This window comes from Moschus berezovskii, chromosome 21 (assembly GCF_049115385.1).
Source record: "Moschus berezovskii isolate FMDL1 chromosome 21, NW_MosBer_1.0, whole genome shotgun sequence".
NCBI lineage: Eukaryota > Metazoa > Chordata > Mammalia > Artiodactyla > Moschidae > Moschus > Moschus berezovskii.
The window spans coordinates 74315518-74322368 of record NC_142480.1 but is presented as its reverse complement, the minus strand read 5'-3'; positions in this window follow the sequence as shown (position 1 = coordinate 74322368).

Below are 6851 nucleotides of genomic sequence, written 5' to 3'. Positions count from 1 at the left end.
GTTGGGATGCTCCTCCCTCCACGCTTTTCTGGAGGAGTTTGACCACAGTAGGTATCATCACATCACTACCATTTGAGAGCATTCACCTGTGAAGTCCTGGGCATTTGTTTGTTGGAGACTTTTGATCACAGTTAGTAGTGCTTGTGATTGATGTGTTCATCGTTAGAGCTTGTGACTGGTGTTAGTGCCTGATTTATTCACATTTTCTATTTCTCCTGGTTCAGTCCTAGAAGACTGTACTTTTCTAAGAACCTGTCCATTTGTTCCAGGTTGTCCATTTTATTGTCATGCAGTTTTCTCTAATTGTCTCTTATGATCCTTTTTCTTTCTGTGTTGTCTGTTGTAAAGTCTCCTTTTTCATTTCGAGTTGATTTGAGTCTTCTCCCTATTTTTCTTGATGAGTCTGGCTAATGATTTGTCAATTTTGTTTATCTTCTCCAAGACATATCTTATTGTTTTATGGATCTTTGCTAGTGTTTCCTTCATTTCCATTTATTTCTGCTCTGATCTTTATGATTTCTTTCGTTCTGCTAACTTTGCAGATTTTGTGGCCCTTTTCCTTCTTTTTCTAGCTTCTTTCGGTGTTAGATTAGCTTGTTTATTTGATGTTCTTTTCATCTCTTTAGGTAGGCTTCTTGTATTGCTCTAAACTTTCCTCTTAGCATTGCTTTTATTGCATCACATAGGATTTGGGATGTCATTTATTCATTGCCCTTTGTTTTTAGGTATTTTTAAATTTCCTTTTTTATTTCTTCAGTGACCTGTTTGAGTTCTACATGTGTCTGTGTTTTTTACAAATCTTTCTTATAAACGATCCCTAATCAGTATCAGTGTGATCAGAAATGATGCTTGCTAGGATTTCAGTTTCTTACATTTGCCAAGGCTTGATTTGTGACCCAAGATGTGATCCATTCCAGAGAGTGTTTCATGTGCACTTGGGAAAAAAAAATGCATTCTGCTGTTTGGTGATGGAATATGCTAAAGATACCAATAAGGTCCATCTAGTCTAATGTGTGATGTAAGGCGTATGTTTCTTTATTAATTTTCTTTGTGCATGATCTGTCCATTGGTATAAGTGGGGTGTTAAAATCCCCTAGTATTATTTTCTTACTGTCGATTTCTCATTTTATGGTTGTTGGTATTTGTCTTACGTATTTAGGTGCTCCTGTTTTGGATGCGTGTGTATTATTATTGCAATATCTTCTTCCTGGATTGATCTCTTTATCATTATGTAGTGTCCTTCCTTGTCTCTTGTAATAGTCTTTATTTAAAAGTCTATTTTATGTGCTATGAGAATTGCTACTCCAGCTTTCTTTTGATTTCCATTTGTATGGAATACCTTTTTCCAGGCCCTCAGTTTTAGTCTGTGTGTGTCCCTAGGTCTGAGGTGGATGTATTATCGACAACATTTATATGGGGCTTGTTTTTGTTTCCGTTCAGCCAGTCTGTGTTTCAGTTGGACCATTTAATCCATTTATAAAAATTTAGGGTAATCATTGATATGCACGATACTATTATTATTTACTTTATTATTCTGTTTTTTTTTTTTTATGTCTATTCACTCCCTTCTATTTCCTGTCTAGAGAATGTCCTTTAATATTTGTTGTAAAGCCACTTTGGTGGTGCTGAATTTCTTAACTTTTTCTTATTTGTAAAGGTACTGAGTTCTTTGAATCTGAGTGAGATCATAGCTGGTTGGAGTAATCTTGCTGGTAAGTTTTTCCCTTTCATAACTTTACCTGTATCATGCCACACCCTTCTGGCCTGCAGCATTTCTTCTGAAAGATCAGCTGTTAACCTTATGGGAATTCCCTTGTTATTTGTTGCTTTGCCCTTTCTGCTTTTAATATTTTCTCTTTTTGCTAAATTTCTCTTAGTTTGATTAATATATGCCTTGGCATATTTCTCCTTTCATTTACCCTGTATTGGACTCTCTGTGCTTCTTGGACCTGGGTGTGTTTCCTTCAACAATAGAGGGAAATTTTTGGCCATTGTTTCTTTAAGTGAGATTTCATCTTTCTCTCTCTGTTCTCCTTGAATCCCTATAATGTGAATGTTAATATGCTTGATATTGTCCACCAAATGCCTTATACTATCCTCAGTTTTCTGACTTATTTTTTTCTTTTTGATGCTCAAACTGGGTGATTTCCACCACTTTGTGTTTCAGCTTACTGATCTGTCTTCTGAATCATCTAATCTGCTCACTCATCTGCTGTATTTTTCATGTCCGTTATTGTATTCTTCTATTATAATCAGTTCTTTTTTATACTTATTGCCTCTCTGTGGAGGTTCTCACTCCGTTCTTTCATGCTTCCCCTGATAGAAGTAAACATCTTTTATTCATTGATTTAATGGGCCCACTGGGTCTTGCTGTGTCATTGGCTTTCTCTAGTTGCATAGAGTGGGGGCTACACTCTAGTTTTGTTGCGTGGGCTTCCCATTGTTCTGTCTTCTCCTGTTGTGGAGCACAGGCTTTAGGGTGCATGAGTTCAGTAGCTGTGACATGCAGCTTTACTTGTCCTGCAGCCTTGGATTTTAGTTCCCAGACCAAAGGTTGAACCCTTGTCGCCTACATTGTCAGGAAAATCTTAACAAATGAACCAGCAGGGAAGACCCAAGTATGATCCTTACTTTGCAGTCATCTGACATAGGTTATTTATCTCCATCTTGTTTAGTTCTTTTTCTGAGTTTATGTCTTAGCTATTCACTTAGCATAGATTCTTTGTCTCTTTATTTTGCCTTTTTGTTTCTATGCATTAATATTAGGTAGATAAATTATATCTCCATGTTGAATAAGTGGATTTATGTAAAGTGTCTCCTGTGCGGCCCAAAGGAAGAGTTCCCCCCAGGTCACCAGAGACAGGAAATCCAGGGTATCTCCTCTGTAGGCTGAGTGTGGTGTCCTGTTAGATGTACCCATGTTGCTTTGGGCATGCTGGTGGGTCTGGCTGGCCCCCAGTGCAGCTGAATTTGAGCCCTACCTCAACAGTCGCAGATGTACTTCTGGCTGGAGGTGACCTGGAGTGGAAATCACCTTGAGGGGATGCAAGTCTCGGCTGAGTCCACCCACTGTGAGTGGTAGGAAAGGAGGCTATTGTGGGGGAATCCAGGCCCTTGGGGGTGAAGCCATTTTGGAGGAGCGTTGTAGGCGTGGCTGGGTTGGATATGTCTGTTCCACAGGGAACACAGATACTAGCTGGGCAAGCAGTGCTGGCAAGGTAAGTGGGGAATGTCAAAAACGTCTCCTGCTAGCACTGGGCCAGCTGGGTACAGGGAGGATTTTTTTTAAATGTCGTCAATCAGTGAGTTCACCCCTGGAGAAAGTTTCAAGAAATCCTTGCCCCTTTGGCACGTGTCCTAAAATCATTCTCCTTCCCATTTGACCTGGGCCAACGTTCAGCACTTAATTGGCACTAACCTATTAAGCATGGGGTCTTGGCTCACCACAGCCTCCAGCTCTCTCCCAGACATAGCTCTGCTGGTTTCAAATCAGGATATTATGGGGGCTCGTCTTCCTCATTCAGGTTACCAGGGCTCAGGTGCTCAGCATGTCCCCCCAGGGAAGATACCAAGTTGGAAATGTCCCCTCCTAATTCTGGGTCACCCATCAGGAGTATGGGTCCTGACTAGACTGAATCTCTGCCCTTCCAATGCATCTCCATGCGGTTTTTTCTTTACATCCTTAGTTGTGGAAGAGCTACTCTGCTAATTTTCAGGTTGGCATCTGGGTTTTCCATGTGAGGAAGCTCTCAGAATAGAAGAGAGGAAGTGTCTCCAAAAGTGCCATTTCAGCTTCTGTGGAAGCTCTCTCCTTGTGTAAGTCAGTGGTTCTCAAAGGGTCATCACTGGACCAGCAGTGTTAGCATCACCTGGGAAGTGGTTAAAAATGGAGATTCTCAAGGTCCACCCTGATCTACTCTATGAGACTCTCTGTATCATTCCTCCAAGCCTTACACATGCTCAACACTAAATCAATCTGAAACACATCTTCCCCAAGGTTCTGGGAGCACCGTGCCCCTTAGCTTTAACCAGGTACTACTCTTTTGGAATTTTAGGAATGGGGGGGCATGTTTCACCCTCTCACATGGAAGACAGTAAGGAATATCTAATAAGCTGGACACGATACTTCTCTCTCGTCACCCATTGTGAGAGTTCTTAGTACATAAAGTAAAAATAAAGGCCAATTTTATTGGTAAAGAAAATCCCACAGCAGGTTGGAAAGGTGCAGATGCCACATTAAGATCAAGGTCTTGCACAAGGTTCACGGGAGTACAGTTCAGTTCAGTTCAGTTCAGTCGCTCAGTCGTCTCCGACTCTCCGCGACCCCATGATCACAGCACGCCAGGCCTCCCTGTCCATCACCAACTCCCGGAGTTCACTCAAACTCATGTCCACAAAGTCGGTGATGCCATCCAGCCATCTCATTCTCGGTCGTCCCCTTTTCCTCCCGCCCCCAACCTTTCCCAGCATCAGAGTCGTTTCCAGTGAGTCAACTCGTCGCATGAGGTGGCCAAAGTATTGCAGTTTCAACTTTAGCATCAGTCCTTCCAATGAACAGGATGTATGGATACTTTGTAACTTCATGAAAAAGAAACAAGGGTGGAGCAGAGTAGCCACTGGGCTTCAGTGACCCCCTACTGCTTAGCTGTGCCCCTTTCTGCAGGTGTGATCACCACTGGACCCTGGGAAGAGTGCTTCACACCTGAAACTGTGAGGCACCCCAGCAGGCTGGCCTGTGGCCTCCTGGGCACCATCACCTGCTGCTGCTTCCTGAGCTGGCCACGTTTTCTCCCTCTTCCTTCATCTCTCCTGCCTTTATCTCCTCCTCTTTTGTGGGGTTGCCAGTACCTTGTGGTCTGTTCTGGGCCAATGAAGACAAACTTTTACACTTCCGAACTCTACTGGCCACATGATGACACATCATCCTCCCGTGATCGTAACTCTGGCCCTGATGGGAGAGAGCTGTGTTCACTCACCACTGATGTACTCTCTTTTAGCTAAAGAAGGAATCCGTTCTAATCATGCCTTTTAGGTGGCTGGATTTACCAAACAGAAATAGAGGAATCACAGTTAAATTTGAATTTTAGGGAAACGATGGAAACTTTTTTTTTTTAGTAGAAGCCCATCTCCTGCAATACTTGGAATGTACTTATACTAAAAAATTATTCACTGAAAACCAAATTTAAGTAGATGTCTTGTATTTTACCTGACAGGCTTACTCCCAAGGTAAAGGGGTTCCCATTTTAGCTTCCCATCCTAGGAGTGGCACTTTGTCTTAGAAAGGAATGTATTTAGTCATCAAAATAAGGTCAGATTTATCTGCACACCAGTCATGACTTGTGACATATTGATCACATGTTGAAATTATAATATTTTTTGTTTACCAGATTAAAATATAATTTGAAAATTAATTTCATCTGCTGCTTTTTGTTTTTAAATGTGGGTACTAGAAAATTTAAGGTTTTATATGGAGCTTGAATTTGTCCACTTCACTGGACAGCTTTGGCCTAGAGCAAAAGCCATGTTGGGGGACCTAACGACCATCAGGCTGAGAGTGGGGCACCCCTTTCCCCAGAAAGAGTTAGACTCTCCTCTTTTGAGTCGTCTGTGGCTGAACTGGTCAGGGGCATACAGAATCCTTGAGTATAGTTTGTTTTTACAACCTTTTTATTTTTTGAATTTTTCAGTTCTGACCAAATCTTGGTGGTTTTTGATTGATGACAGACCAAACAGGCCTGGAGTGCATTTCCTGTTAAGTGTATTTGTAGCAGGGTGCTTCCCAGGTGACTCAGGTGATATAGAACCCATCTGCCAATTGAGGACACACAGAAGACTAGGGATAAAAGTTTGAGCCCTAGGTCGGGAAGATCGCCTGGAGGAGGGCAAGACAGCCCACCCAGTATTCTTGCCTGGCGAATCCCATGGACAGAGGAGCCTGGTGGGCTACAGTCCCTGGGGACGCACTGAGGCGGACATGACTGAAGCAATTGAGCACACACATGTATTTGCAGCTGAATTATGACAGCAGATTGAGACACGTGGGAGGAAGCAAGATGGGTGTGGAGACGGGGTGATTTGGGGAAGGGTCTGGTTTTTGGAACCTGTACTGTGTTGTCCTTTTTTTACTCTTCTTTCTCTTCCTTTGATTTTGTGATTGCACACTGCTGGTGGCAAGACAACACTGACTGCATTTGCTAGAAGCAGATGTCCCCATTAATTTAGATTTCAGAGACTGAAAGTTAAGGAGGGTGCAGTATGCAACTTGGAAGAAGCAAATGAAGATTTCTTCGGCGACGTTCGAACTCTGAATGTCTCCTGAGTTGGGTGTCTTTTTATAACTGACAGGATCGTAGTTTAGCTGTAGAACTCCAATTCTCCTTGATCATTCACTCCTTTCCTCTCCCTAGCCCTTAACCTTCTGAAGTTCTTGGAAAGCCAAGAAACAGTAGTGAGAGCAAAGCAAATAAAAATTCAAGAGTTTTCAGAGGCCGAGGGCTTGGTCTCTGGTCAAATAACCTGACCTTTACTCAGTTCCATTTACAATCTCTCTTCTGGGGAGGCTCGGTCAGTAAAAGAATCTGCCTGCAGTGTGGGAGAGGTGGGTTCGATCCCTGGGTTGGGAAGATCCCCCACTCCGATATTCTTGCCTGGAGAATCCCCATGGATAAGGAGCCTGGAGGGCTACAGTTCATCAGGTCGCAAAGAGTCAGACATGACTGACCAACTAAGCATAGCGTGTGCCAAGCACAGCAACTCGGAGAATCTGCTCTTGCTGCAGGATCCACCTTCTGTCCACTTCCACTTTTCCCTCCAGGTCTCACTACCTGCTGATCATGTTGCCAGAGTGTCCC